General features: G+C 38.2%; 1 pseudogene; it reads left to right on the top strand.

Moving 5' to 3' along the window:
* Positions 1-773: 773 nt before the first annotated feature.
* LOC143892031 (protein trichome birefringence-like 39) lies at positions 774-6323 on the top strand (annotated as a pseudogene).
* Positions 6324-15600: the final 9277 nt, after the last annotated feature.

The following is a 15600-nucleotide window of genomic DNA, read 5'->3' as shown; positions in this document are numbered from 1 at the left end:
CTTATTTTTGTTCCTGGGATTATTTTGGTTCTTAGGAGTATTTTTTTTTTTGGGTACTTGGGTTTCGTGCGGGGTTATTTTGGTTCCTGGGATTATTTGGGCCCACTATATAACCAACAACCAAACGTGGGTTTCCTACGAAAATTCCACAATAGTCCCAAGAACCAAAAAAATTCCGACAACCAAACGGAAAGTAAAAAAGAGTCTAACCTGTAAAAAGTAGTTTATATTCGTGTTGGTGCAAAAATCATACACACTTATTATTTGTGTCGACCCTTCTTTTCAAATTTTGAATTTGAGGGTGTAAACATTGGATCATTGATGGGTATACTCAAACCAACTGAAGGTTCCACATCTCACCTTGCCAAATTATCTTCAACCACTCCATTGCCGTATCCCTTTCATGGGTCTATGCTCTAAATAGTTCAAGCCACATAATTAATAATATACGTTTATTAGTAGACACTGCAAATCAAACAATTCAATACAAAGAAAAGCCCTCCTCTAATGTCAAAGAATATCAGTAAGATTAGGTAGGAGACATAGGTGCCTTTAAATCCCGTTTAGCTCCGAGCCAATTGCTTATCTTGTCTTCAATCGCGTTACATATAAACAAAGCCGAAAGGAACCATCCATGGAGTGAACGGTTTTCATCATGGTTGGAAGGCTTTCATTATCGAAGGATTAGAGACAAAAGCACGTATCCCAATCCATGCACAGAGTCGCATATATCTTCCCTCCGTAACAAGCAACGCCCCAAACGCCTAATAGAAATGTGGGTGAGTTTATCATTTAACAAAAATTTACATTGGAGCCCAATTATTTGGATGGTCTAGACCAGTCACTTGTTGGTCCCTGCCCTAAATTGACTATTCCCCTTTTCTTTTTTTTCATACGATTACCTTTACCCTCCTATGTATTTCGTGTGAAATAGAAGGCTAAAAAGTTCAAAAATTACCATATTAAGCCCTCACAAGTGGAATTAAGGGTTATAATCTCATCCAATGGAGAAGATTTTTGAGGCATGGTCTGTCTAGGGCGGGGTGCAATAAATGAATGATTCAGATCATCCCAATAGGTGGTGCCCACTGTGGATGTTGATACCATCTTCAGTATTGTAACAGCCCTAAAATGCTAATTAAAAAAAAAAGAATTTGCTAGGAACCATCACAGAAGTCAGTGTGCGGATGCTGTTGCATGAGAGAGCAGCCACATAGGCTCAGATTTTGTCTCATTCATTTAATTCATTTGAGGTGCCTGCTCTCTCATTCAACAGCCTGTGCCTTCTGCGACGGTCGCTAGCAAATCCCTTAAAAAATTATAAAACAAAGTCAGTAGTTCTATTATCAAAACATAGTTAGGATGTCAACAGCATAAATTGATGTCCGAACCACCATATTTTGATAACGGCACAACTCACTTTGTTTTGAACTTTTCTTATTGGATTGATATCAACTTGAGATTGTTACGCAGAAGGTTCATGGCGACTTATAAAAGAAGAGACTTGCTAGGGACCATCGCAGAAGGCATTTCACGGATTCGCTGTTACATAAGGCCAGATTTAAGTCATCAAAGGTACCCAAAGTTGAAGATCGATGAAGGGTGTATCTAACTAAACAAGCGGGTGGAATTATCTGTTTCCTTCCTAATCTACACCCTTTTGTCTGTACATCCCTGTTTCGGAAAAGACGAAAAAAAAGGGTGGAAATGCTGAGATAGGAGGTAGAAGTATCATTTTCCATATTGGTTAATTTAAGTAATTTCAAGTTGGGCGGTCAATATTAAGAAAAAAAAATCAACTATTATAACATGACGAAAATACCCCATACAATATTTGAAAGGGCAATGATTTATTTGCACCCCATGTAGGATAATTCACATGCACCACTTTTACGTTAAAGTCTGCCCACAATTCACTTTAACAGGGGTGCGTATTATCCTACAGTGTATTATCCTACAGTACAGGGGGTGCGAATTTATCATCTCCCTATTTGAAAATACATGTAAAAAAGTAGTCTTAAAGAGTCCTTCAGCAAGTTCACAAGGGTATTGCAACCCTCCTTTTTCTTTAAGTTTTCAGCTCTCCATTGGCTGAACTGAATAGAGAAGGATAATATTTTTGCAGGATTATGGGGTCTCTTTGATGTATTATCAGAGTAACTTTCTCGTAGACCTAGTAAGTGAGAGTATAGGGGTAGTATTGAAACTGGACCTCCATCGAGAGTGGGAATGCATGGAAAGGCATGGACATGTTGATCTTCAACACGTGGCATTGGTGGATCCATAAAGGAAGTAGTCAACCGTACGATCTCTACGAACTCATAGATCACTCTCTATGACTTGCTGATTATATATTCAAAGAATACAAAGGGAAGAAATGATATTAAAACCACACTTTTGCAGATGGGACCCAAAAAGTCTTCTTCCAAGGGATTTCTCCAATCCATTACCAGTAAGTTCTATTTTTTCCGTAATTGGTGAAGAAGGAACATAACTTGGTACCCAAAAAAGTGCTTTTCTTGTGGGGGCCGAGTTGAACATTTTACCTTCAAATTGGTTGGCGTTAAACCGGATTTTAGCTCAGGTTTGGAAAATCCAATCTGATTTAATTTTGGGCTGGGTTAGGGTCGAGGCCTCGGTTAATCCGATCCGACCTCTGTCCTCTAATTTTACCGTGATTTTCAAAATCACAGTGTTATTTTTCTTTCATATTTGTTGTCTTGCCTTAGGCTAACCCAAACCCAGCCTGAGCCAATTTGGAAAAAAAAATGCATTAGGACAGTTGGATTAGGATTGAGAGATTTAGGGGCCATATGGATACGTGGATTGGATTTTAGAATCTTGGACTTCCTCAAAATTGTAGATGGGAGACGAGAGAAGAAAGACTGTCATTTTCTGATTTCTTGCCCGTCTTTCCGACAGCAAGAGAGCTGGAGATTGTCCCATGTTTCCATATTTTAGAAGTCTAAGCATGGGGGAGAGAATTCTAAAACCTGGATTTCTGACTTAAAATCCAAGAAACGCTGTCAGGACAGCATGCGACAGCTTGATCATGAACACTCTTTAAACTGTTTTCAAACTAAAACCTGAACAAAATCCACGTATCCAAACGACCCCTTAGAGGCGGGTTGGGTTAGGATTGACGGACACTCCGGTTGGGTTGGGTTAGGGTTAACGGAATGCTATTTTGGGTTCGGCTAGGGTTGTCCGAGTTGCACCCCCCCTAGTTGGCGTGGGGATGAATTGGAATAATTTTTAAGCAAAGAGCTCGGCCCACCCAGACAGCAGGATCAATGGCTAGGATCTTCTGATTGGTGCAACTTTGCACCATTTAGAATCCAAATAAGGCCTACCGGATGAATAATTTGACTATAAATGGGAGTTGCTCTATAATATGATGCAATGACTTGTTCTTTTAAACCAGATTATAACATATTAATCAGATAAAATCACAATTTTTTTTTCCTGGTAGAAAGAAACTTGTGAAAGTGAAATTAAGATTGTTCCCAAAGCACCTAGCAAATTAAAAGGGTGTTTTTATGACATTTTGTCAGTATTCGTTTCTTCGCTTTTCTGAGTAGGAAGTGATAGATTCGCCTGTTTATGATGACTACCCTTTTGGATCAATTACTGTTGCATGCTGGAGAGTTGAAAAAATGACGAGAAAATGTTGAGTTTTGAAAAAACACTAACAAATGCTACTTTATTAAAAAAGAACTTTTTAGGACGAAAATACCCCTAACCTTACTTTATCTTTCTCTTCTTTGTTTTTACACTCTATCTTCTCCGGCGATAAAAGCCTTCTTCTCCGGCGAAACATCTTCATTTCTCCGGCATATGCTCATTTGTCTTGAGAGGTTAGAAAGAGTTCTCTAGAGACGCCCCTTTCTCATTTTCTTTTTCTTCCTCCAAATATCCAAAATCTCATTATCTTTGTAAGTATTTCTCCTTTTCTAGTGGCTATAGCCAAAATCAGTTGCCTAAAGAGCTTTCACTAGGCAAAAGGGTAGTGGAAGCCAAAATGGTACTCGAAGCAAAATGTAAGTTAGGCAAAAATGATAGTCGAAGCCCAAAAAAAACTAGTTGAAGCCAAAAAAAAGTTACTCCAAGCCAAAAATGATAGTCGAATCCAAAAAATAATAGTCAAAGCAAAAAAAAATGATAGTCGAAGCCAACAAATATTTCTCGAAGCTAAAATATATTAGTTAAAGACGAAAAAAGTTCCAAATGTTACTCGAATTTAAAAGTTTTAGTCGCAACCAAAAACATGTTAGTCGAAGCAAAAAAACCAGTTATTCGAAGCCTAAAAAACTTTAGTTGAAGCGAAAAACACAACGGCGAATGTTACAGGAAACACATTTTTCACTTCGACCAAGTAATTTTTAGCTTCGACCAAGTAAATTTTGGCTTCGAATATCCTGTTTTGGCTTCGAGTACCTGTTTTTGCGTTGAGAAGAAGAGGGGGAGTTCTCTGAAAATAACTAATCATTTGATGTCCATTGGATAGCACGAAAATGATCAACATATGACTTTGCCATAGCATCTCTTTTACAAGTTTAGAAGTTAAGAGAGGTAGTGGAGTTTTCCATTAGCCACAGTAACACAACAAAAAATTATCAAATGGGGTTTCTCAACATGTCCATAATCCAATTTCTCCTTCTCATCTTCCTATTCTATTTTATTCATCTGCTCATATGACGATATAAACACTGATAGATCGGTGCTCTTGGCTTTCAAGAAAGGCATAGTTGTTGATCTTCAGAATCCCTCGGGACAAAGGAGCATCTGCTGCCAGAGAAATGAGATGTTTCGCCGGAGAAGAAGGCTTCTATCGCCGGAAAATCTCGTCGTTTCACACAAAATGCGTTGGAGTAAAACGTAGAAATAAAAGAGTGTAAAACCTGCAAGTAAAAGAGTAAAATGGTAAAACCAAGAAGAGAAAGACTAAAGTAAGTTGAGGGGTATTTTCGTCCCTAGCAACATTTCTTTTAATAAAGTAGCATTTGTTAGTGTTTTTTCAAAACTCAACATTTTCTCGTCATTTTTTCAACTCTCCAGCATGCAAGGGTAGGTGCCCAAATGTCAAAAAGATAATGAGTTTTAGAATGTAGCTGAGGCCCACTTTTGATGTTGAAATGACCTCCATGTGCAACCTAATCTCTTTCCTTCTCTTGGTACCAAAAGAAGAGAATGGGCAAAAAGCAATAGTCTCCAAAACGTTAGTAATCATGTCATTCATCTACTGGGCTTTAACTCGGGTGGATTTTAGCCCAGAAATGGCAGGATGGCCACTAGCAATTACTGATTGGAAAGTTATGATTTCTCCACCGGGTGGCTCACCAGATCTAGTGACTTGAAATTTTGACCAAAATCAAGCAGAGAAAAAAAGATCTAGTCATGTGTAAGGTAAAGGGAGGAGTTTTTGTAGGGTCATTTAACGTTTACACAACAAACAAGATAATACTTTGCTCAAATCTAATCCATCATATCTTACTTGGGTTTCTACATATTTTGGATCAAACCAGCGGAAAAGATTGGGACGAACCATCGGCAAAGAACTGTTATGGGCAGACACAGCCAGTGAGTGGATCAGTGTACCCAGGTGGTTCTCTTCCACCATCTTCAGTGCTACTAAGTGTTCTTAAAAAGATGTCCAAACCCGTGTATTTGCTCGACGTAACATTGCTCTCACAACTTAGAAAAGATGCACACCCATCAGCATACAGTGGCCATCACCCGTAGGGGTGAGCATTATTTGGTTAAAACCGAAGAACCGAACTGAACCGAATTGGTCGGTTCGGTTCGGTTTTTTTCTTTTCGGTTCGGTTTCGGTTTTTTTTTGTTGGAAATTCCGTTATTCGGTTTCAGTTTCGGTATTCTTAAAAAAAAAAATCCAGTTAACCGAATAACGGAAATAACCGAAATTTGGATGAAAACCATTTTTTTTTCCAAAAAAAAGTGCTATATGTGCACTCCGTAGGATGATCAAAACCGTCCATTTGATTGATCACAACTTAATTAGGATGTGCTCAAAAAATCATTTTGATCGGATGATCCTAGCCCTCCGATCCAAACCGAGATTTTGATTTTTTCCCTCTTTTTCTCCCACAATTCAGTTATAACCGAATAACCGAATTTTTATTCGGTTCAGTTTCGGTTCGGTTTCAGATAATTTTGGTTCGGTAACCAAATTTCGGTCTATTCGGTTCGGTTTAAACCGAATAACCACCCCTAATCACCCGGGCATGGACTGCAGCCACTGGTGCATTGCGGGCCTTCCAGATACATGGAACCAGCTCTTATACTCTGCCCTCATCCATTGAAGATAATGGAAGAGGGGGGGTTATCGCCAAAATTAAATTTGAAAAAAAAAGATGGCCATGTTCATCCAAATATATCCCCTAATTTTAGTTGTATTTTTTGTTTGTTTTTCATTTTAGTTTTTCTTTTTCCCTTCCCTCTCTGGGTAAACATTCCTGTAATTATTGGGCTTATGGATTTTACTGTTAAAAAGGAAATTTGAATAGGAAAAAAAAATATAAGCATTGCAAGTGTATGAACATTAGTTTCGAAAGGAAATCATAAGATTTATTATTGTTTAGATTGATCCAATGCAATTTCAACGCGTTATAGTGACAGACTCGATCTTTCTGTCCGGACTCACGTAGAACTCACCCTTAAAAGCTAGCCGTTAAGGTGAGGGTGCCCAAGCCCTTATAAGGCCATCCACATCCAGTCACAATTTCTGATGTGGGATTTTTGCTTTTGCGTGGAACCCCCAACAATTTCTTCCCAACCAGCCCACTACGAGGAACCGTAGAGCCTGGACCAATGCTTCCTTCCCGCAAGAACTGTTCACTAGCTAGCTGGACTAGTGGCAGGGGAACTCAACCATAGATGGGCACATTCAAACCTTGCGACATTTTTGTCATAGAGGCGAGTTGGGTTTTCTTATTTTCACAGGTTTTTGTGGAAGTCTAGAATTTAGGATTTTATGTACAAGGGTGGGTCTTTTTATGTTAGGGTTTTAGACCTTTCTAGTTTCTATCAAGCTTTACCAGTCTATATTTATGATGTAAAGCCTATGGGCTATCAGTATGATGTAATGTTTTTTGAATTAAAAATAAATAAAATAGAAACTATGTTTGTAAATTGAAGAGTTCAGTATGAAGAGATTTCTCATTCACCCATGGGTGTGAAGCCTTAAGTCCAGTGGTGTGAGGCCCTGAGTCTATCTCCGTCCTTCATACTTTAACGTAATGTTTTCACCACTAACTTTCTATACTTTTGTTGGAAATTAAAAAGGTCCTGTGTAATCGTTGATTTCAAATTTTAAAGTTTCTCATGGATACTTAAGTTTTATTATTATCATTGTAATTCTTAAATACGACAATCAGATTGAGCTAATCTCAACCATCAAATTTATAAATAGATTTAATCTCAAGATCCAACAATTATATTTGATTGATTTCACTGTGAATTGTTAACCGAGATATGAGATTTAAAGGTAGATCAAAGGTTAGATCTGATTTTACTTTTAGAAAGTTTGCTAGGTTAGAGTGACTTTCACATAGCCAAAAATGTAAAGGACATTTTTCCCTCTGGTTTTACATAATTTGGTATCAAAGCTACAAGAACAAGCATTGCATATTAGTTTTACAAGAACTGGTTCATCTATTTAGGTCATTAGACCTTCATTTGTATAAATATATGTATAGCTTCAATATGGATTAATGAAATAAGGAACTTAGTCTAAAATTCGGTGCTAGTACTTTTCATTAATTTCAATATGTTTTTCAATTTTTAAGGGGCTCCTGCCATGGAGGCCGGAAATCTTGCAAATTGCACAACTGTAACTATACAAATCTGCAAGTTGGAGAAAATAATATTTAAACAAAGAAGATATGGGGAAACAAGGAGTGATTCTCATAATATTTACCCATCATATTACTCATTCAATCTGTTCATAATCCCTTACTGAATTGCTCCCTTACCTTAAAACTAGGGCTGCAACTCGGGTCGGGTCGGATTAGGTTTTTTCCCGGAAAACCCACGATTCCCAAACCCGGCCCTACCAATGATAAATCTTGGGTCGGGTCGGGTCAGGTTTTTTTACGTTGATGCAATTTTTTAAGGATAACTCTTCGTTTGGCAAGGCAGCTCAACTCATAGAAGTAGAAAAACTCAAGCATGGAAAACTCTTTAGTGCATTAACTAATAACTAGTCCAAAGAGAATATATTGATGCATTATCAAATGAAAATGATAATACTCATATGAGATAAACAACAAACTATTTAGTGCATTAACTATTTAGTTGAAACTTGAAACCCTAGAGCTAAAGGGGGGAAACAAACAGAAGATGGAAAGAGTCCCTGTGATTGCGTGTGTGCGTGAGTTTTACTTTTAAGTGTTCACTTTTAAAGTAACAAAGTTTTAGAAAAAAAAAAATACATACTATAACTTAAGTAACTTGGGTCGGGTCGGGTCAGGCCCCTTCAAACCCGGCTTGACCCGAGATTCTTGCGGGCTTTTGGATCGTGGACCCGGCTCGACCCGAAACCCGAGAAACATGAACCCAACCCAAGCTATTTTCGGGTCGGGTCGATGCGGGTCGGGTAAAATCCGACCCAAGTTGCAGCCCTACTTAAAACCCATCTAATTAGACCAAACCCCTCACCTATTAGCCTTAATTCCCTAACCTAGTTGGGTTCTCTAATCTGTCCTACATCACAAGGTCTCCCTAACAATGTGTAGAGATATTCCCCGCTGTACCAATGCAATTTCATAATGAGATTAGGACACCTTATAGTGACAAACTGACAACTTGAGTAAACTCATAGCTGTTCACTAAACTACATTCATATTATATTATATAACAAGCCCTACGGATGATTACTAAAATGAAGATTACCTAAACAAAAAAACATGCTGAAAAGTAAAGAACATTAAATCATTTCAATTGACCAGCGATCATAAAAATGCGATTTAATTGTGTAGAGATATACAAAAAACTGCCTTTCCAAAGAACTGAAGTTCAAGTCCCAAAACAAGAGATAGTGCAACAAAAGAGTAACCGACGTACACTGCAGCATTGATTACATGGCAATCATCATTTTCTTTTCCAAACTCTTCCACAAAATCCCTGCAATCCAAAGAGGGCCGTGTAAGCCTTAATATTTCCCCATGTGAAGCAACCAAAACAAACACAAATAGAGAGCAATACACACTTTGTACCTAAGGCAATTTGCAGGAATGAGGCTCCCACCTCCAGTTTTGATAGAGAGAATCTGGTCTCCCGTTCGTCCCGCAAGTCACCTGTTGAGTCAAGTAGGGACATCTCTCTTCCTCATACAGAGGTCGGGCCCACCGTCCAATACCCATTTACCATCGAAAAGATCACATCCATCGATCAAGGATCCACCGTCGGTGAGATTAGACAATGGTTTGGCATTTCTACCTTGATCTTTGATCAAACGAAAGTTTTTTTTTAAGAAAACGTGCAGTTCCAATGAAGAGAGGATAAGCCAAAAGGAAGGGGAAGAGAGATAGAATCCCGCGATCTGATGAGGAAGGTGGCATCATTTAGGCAGACGTGTAGATGAATGTAAGTTTTTCTTATATTTCAGCTTCTTAGTTCCCATTTGCAACAGTGTCTTGGGAACTTCAAGCATTTGAGAAACACTGGGTGAAATGCAACTACCGGTTGTTTTAGTTGCAATGTACTTTTCTAGGTCCCACATAGGTCTGAAACAACTCGTGCTATTTAAGTTACAAAACTCAGGAATATATATATATATATATATATATATATATATATATATATATATGAAATGTTTTGTGTGCAGCTGCACAGATAAGCTTATCTATGCATGGCTCACAAACCATATGGGGGGATCCAAAGCATTCATTTGAAAGGCCCTTCCATGGATAGGGTGTGTACCAAAAATCAGCCCTATAAGATCATCCTAACCCTGCCATTTGTGGAGGGAAAAATGAGCAGAAACATTGTTTGTCCATTTTCCCCTCCACCTTTGATTGGGTTAGGATGATCCTATAGGGCTGATTTTTGGTACGCACCCTATCCATGAAAGGACCTTCCAAATGAAGGCTTTGGAACCCCAAAAAATGTAGCCCCGCTATGGTTTGTGAGCCATGCACAGATAACTTATCTGTGCAGCTGCACACAAATCATTTTCTCATATATATAAGGAGTTTGTATATGTTGTGTGAGAGTGAAGTCCATATTTCCAAAAAAGTAGAGTGGGGCACACTTGGGATGATCCAAGCCATTCATTTTTGGGGCACAACATAAATAAGCTGTGTTGTGGCCCAACAAATGAACGGTTTGGATCGTAATATGAAGTGGGCCCACTGTACTTTTTGAAAAATACTAGACTTCATTTGCGTGCAGCGTATAAAATCTTATGGTACGCTCGAGTGCCCAATCACATGGGTCCCACATTTTTTTGTGGTGACCTAAAGCATTCATTTGCAAGGCCCTATCATAGATAGGGTGTGTACAAAAAATCAGCTCCATTGAATCATCAATGGGCAGATTTGTGGACAAACAGTGTCTGTCCATTTTGACCTCCACAAATGGATGGGTTAGGATGATCCTATGGAGCTGATTTTCGGTACACACCCCATCTATATAAGGGCCTTTCAAATGAATGCTTTGGATCATCCTAAAAATATGGGCCCACATGTGATTGGGCACTCGAGCTTACCATAAGGTTGGTACACTCGAGCATATAATCCTTTTATATATATATATATATATATGAGAAAAATGTAGCTACACATACGTGTAGCTAACTTAGCTACACCGACGACTTAAAATACAGTGGGCCCCACATTTTTTGGGTGCTGCAAACCATTCATTTGATGGGCCCTCACATAGATAGGGCGTGCCCACAAAATCAGCTCCATAGGATTATTCCAACCCTACGATTTGTGGAGGCAAAAATGAACGTGTAAAAACCTTCACAAATCTGTCCATTTTTGTCTCCACAGTTTGAAGGGATGGGATCATCCAATGGAGCTGATTTTTTGGGCACACCCTATCAATGTGAGGGCCTATCAGATGAATGGTTTGGATCAGCCAAATAATGTGGGCCCACTGTATTTTAAGTCGTCGGTGTAGCTAACTTAGCTATATGTATGTGTCGCTTCACTTAACTATATATATATATATATATATATATATATATATATAGAGAGAGAGAGAGAGAGAGAGAGAGAGAGAGAGAGAGAGAGAGAGAGGAGAGTGAAGCTACACCGCCGGCTTAAAATACAATGGGCCCACATTGTTTTGGTGATCCCAAAACCATTCATTTGATTGGCCCTCACATAGATAGGGTGTCCACAAAAAATCAGCTCCATAGGATCATCCCAACCCTTCAAACTGTGGAGGCAAAAATGGACAAATTTGTGAAGGTTTTTACACGTTCATTTTTGCCTCCACAAATCGTAGGGTTGGGATGATCCTATGGAGCTGATTTTTGGTGGACACCCTATCTATGTGAGGGCCAATCAAATGAATGGTTTGGATCACCAAAACAATGTGGGCCCATTGTATTTTAAGCCGGTGGTGTAGCTAAGTTAGCTACACCGGCGGTGTAGCTTCACTTTCCCCTATAACTACACCGGCGGTTGCTTTTACAACTACAACAGCCAAAAGAGCAACTAATGAGTCCTTGACATCAGCCAAGGGGGGTTAAGGCTATGTTTGGTGATGGCAGAAGCGTGAGAACTCTAATTACAAGTCACACTAACTACCAACTAACTACCAAACTAACAAAGAGACCTACAGAAGTAAGGAACATCCCACATCACATTGGCAGCCCTACTATCCTTTGGTAGCTCTTATGACAAGGCATTACATTTGGTCTCAGCCCCATAGGATATTTTCTACACTACCTCATTAACTTTAGCTGTATCCCATTAGAACTATATTCGATCCCTTGAAGATAAAAAAGTCTTACCTGTAAAAAGTAGTTTATATTCGTGTTGGTGCAAAAATCTTACACACTATTATTTGTGCCGCCCCTTCTTTTCAAATTTTGAATTTGAGGGTGTAAACATTGGATCACTGTTGGATACTCAAACCAACTGAAGGTTCCACATCTCACCCTGCCAAATTATCTTCAACCACTCCATTGCCGTATCCCTTTCATGGGTCTATACTCTAAATAGTTCAAACCACAATTTAATAATATACGTTTATTAATAGACACTGCAAATCAAACAATTCAATACAAACAAAAGCCCTCCCCTAATGTCAAAGAATATCAGTACGTAAGATTAGGTAGGAGACATAAGGGCCTTTAAATCCTGTTTAGCTCCGAGCATATTGCTTATCTTGTCTTCAATCACTTTACATAAAAACAAAACCAAAAGGACCCATCCATGGAGTGAATGGTTTTCATCATGGTTGGAAGGCTTTCATTATCAAAGGATTAGAGACAAAAGCACGTATCCCAATCCATGCACAGAGTCACATCAATCTTCCCTCCATCTTCCCTCCGTAAAAAGCAATGGCCCAAATGCCTGATAGAAAACCCAAGTGTAGTTTGGTTGCAAGTAGTTACCTCGTAGAGTAATGGTAAATTAAAACATAGGTAGTCAACTGGGACGAGACAAGCCAAGAAGACAAAGTAGTCTCCTCCTAGTTACCTCATAGAGTAGTGGTAAGTAGTGTTTGGTTGTCAACTTTGTAGAGTAATGGTAGTGGGTTATTACCAAAATAGAGAGAAGAGAGAGAAAGAGAATCAATCCTAAGATTCTATCACTTTTCAAAATCTTCTTAAGCAATTGCTAGAAATCACTCTATGATCGCAAGGGTTGGCGTCATTTGTTTGACTCAATTTCATGGTGGCCAACCAATTCCTAATACCATCCACAAGTCACATGCATTGTAGCTGGGCAATTATAAAAATTAATTTGACGTTATATCCCATCAAGCTCTAGGTCGAAAAAATTGGAAAATAAAAAAGGAAAGTGATATATTATACCCTTTTCTCCCCTTGACACCTCCTTTAGTGTATTTATGACAACATTTTTACACTAGAGTGGGGTGGCACAAGAAGAAAAGGGGGTGAATGTAGCATTTCCAATATAAAAAGATAAAAAATGGATGTTTCTGCATTCTTTCAATGTCATTAGTTATTACATTTTTGGAAGTAGTGAGAGTCACTTTAAAATGAGACAATGGACCACCAGGTAACGACAAACTCATGGCTTGTTCTTAGCTTAAATAATTTACAACAGCGATGTGTAAAGGCTATTTTCAAAAGGAACAAAATAGTTACGATCGCCAGCTATTTTATCAAACAAAATTGTTAATATTTTTGGATTCGGGAGCCAGTGTTGCCCTCACTTGACAATGTGTGAAAAGGACCTTGAGATAAAGATAGGCTACTGATATTCCCACCACAATGTTTTTATAATTAGACGAACTCACCTTGTCATTTATTATTTAATCAGCTCTCAAAAATTATTGCAATTCCCAAAAAGCTTTCAGCAGTTAAAAAACAAAAGACAAGTGAATTCGCCTGTGAATTTCAAAATATGTAACAGTGCCATAGTTTTTATAATGGCATTACACATTTTGTTTTAGACTTTTCATTAATTGGATGTTGAAAGCCTATTGAGGATTGCAACAGCTGTTAAAAGCTAATTTAAAGGTGTAAAACGAAGTAGGTAATGTGATTATCAAAATATGATAGTGGGGATATCAGCCTCCTATGCATATTCTCATCTATAAAAATGTCAATATCGCTTCTATTTATATGTAAGTTATTAATTATAAATAGTCAAATTGTCCTCTTCTTTGCGGCATTTAGCTACGTTATGGAAATGGCAAAGAAAGCTTTGCATTAAATAAGTATTATTTTGTGCTCTGATTTTGTCTGAGGTGGTATTGCCTTAATTTCCATTAGGCGGCCATTACCATCATATTTGTGTTTGTAAGGTAGGAAGACCTGCATTGTCTACATTCAACTAACAAAATTATATATATTGATTGGATCGTTAAGACCATTTAATACACACAATTTTTTATGGTGTGTCTTTTGCAACGGAACCCAACCGGCCATATGGATTTGACTTCCATTCATTTAAAGGGCCAGACTGAAAGCAATCACGGAGTACCCAGAATACCTACGTATGGGACTAGGTGGGACCCAGTCTGGTATGGGGCAGGTTAAAAAAGCTTAGCCTAATGTGTTTCATTAGCTCTAGAGCTTTTGGCATATTGGTTAAGTACTTAACATAGGCGTAGGGATTAAGTGATTAAGAATGTGTGGAAGCATATTAGGGGGGCATAGTTTTGGGGGCTTTTTGAAGTGTTTTATGGACAATTTATGTTATTAACAGTTATGAAAAGAAGGACAGTGGCTAGCTAATAAGAATCTATCATTTATTTGTTCGAGAAAAATCCACGGGGAAAATCCAATATGATCGTGCATAAGTAAATAGAAAAATAAAAATAAAATCAAGCCACAAGATGAACACGAAATTTTTTTGTGATTCGGCTAAGATGCCTTCATCCATAGGCTAGAACACGATCTTCCGCATTGATAAAGTAAAATTACAAGGATTACAATGGATTTAACTCAAACCCGAAAACCTGCAACCCTCTCCTTGCTTCTCAACCAAGATCGTACATACAAGAGAGTGAGCCGAGAAACCTAAGAAGTCCGAAGAGGAACCTGAGATGACCCACATAGAACTCTTTCTTCTTTCTCCCTCTCCCCTTTTCTTCTTCTCTCTCTCTCTCTCCCTCAAGCTCACCACACGAAGACTCACTCACCAAGCCGTCACGTGTAGAGAAAACTTGTATCTCACGTTTCCTCTCTTCTCTTTCCAAATTATAGTAGGAACTTTCTCTTCTTTTTCCTTCCCACCACACCACACAATCTTAATTATATTAGGAAATATGTGGTGGGAAACAAGGCAACTTTCTCAGCACCCTTTTTTGAAAGTGTGACATTAATTTTCAATTATGTTCATACTCTACCTCCAATCTCTATCTCAAGGCAAACAAAAATTTAAAAAAACGATAACTACTGTAACTAATGATAAATCTATCCTTCTATTATCAAGTTCATTAGGTATGAGTGTATGACTCATATCCTTAATGTATGACTAAAAGCATGCATGTCTATAAAAGGAAAATTAAGCTAAACCTGTGTTCATGTCAGTAGTAGAATGTAATACACAAAAGTCATTATGTATTTATCTATGTTAGGATTTTTGAAGGGAAGTTATGTATTTGCCTCCTTTTCTTCCCCGGGCCACCTTCTCAAGTGTATTTATGACCACTCTTTTTACATTAGAACGAGGTGGCCGGGGGAAGAAAAGGGGGTGAATATGTTATTTGCCTTTTAGAAAATATTATCTTTGAAGTTATGTGTCTCTAAAAGAAGTGATTTTAAAATAATGATATACCCTTAAGTAATCCATATACAAGACTGAGAAATTCTAAGATATTCTAAGCTAATAAACCTGTTTTTGTGGAGAGGCAGATTTTGTGCTAAAGCATATAACTACGTACTAACTATAATGTTGAGGTAAGTACCCATTTAGTTACGTGTTT

This window comes from Tasmannia lanceolata, unplaced genomic scaffold (assembly GCF_043159265.1).
Source record: "Tasmannia lanceolata isolate RefF3 unplaced genomic scaffold, GAP_Taslan_0.1 ptg000015l, whole genome shotgun sequence".
NCBI lineage: Eukaryota > Viridiplantae > Streptophyta > Magnoliopsida > Canellales > Winteraceae > Tasmannia > Tasmannia lanceolata.
Note: the sequence above shows the minus strand (reverse complement) of the source record. Positions and strands in the feature narration are given on the sequence as shown.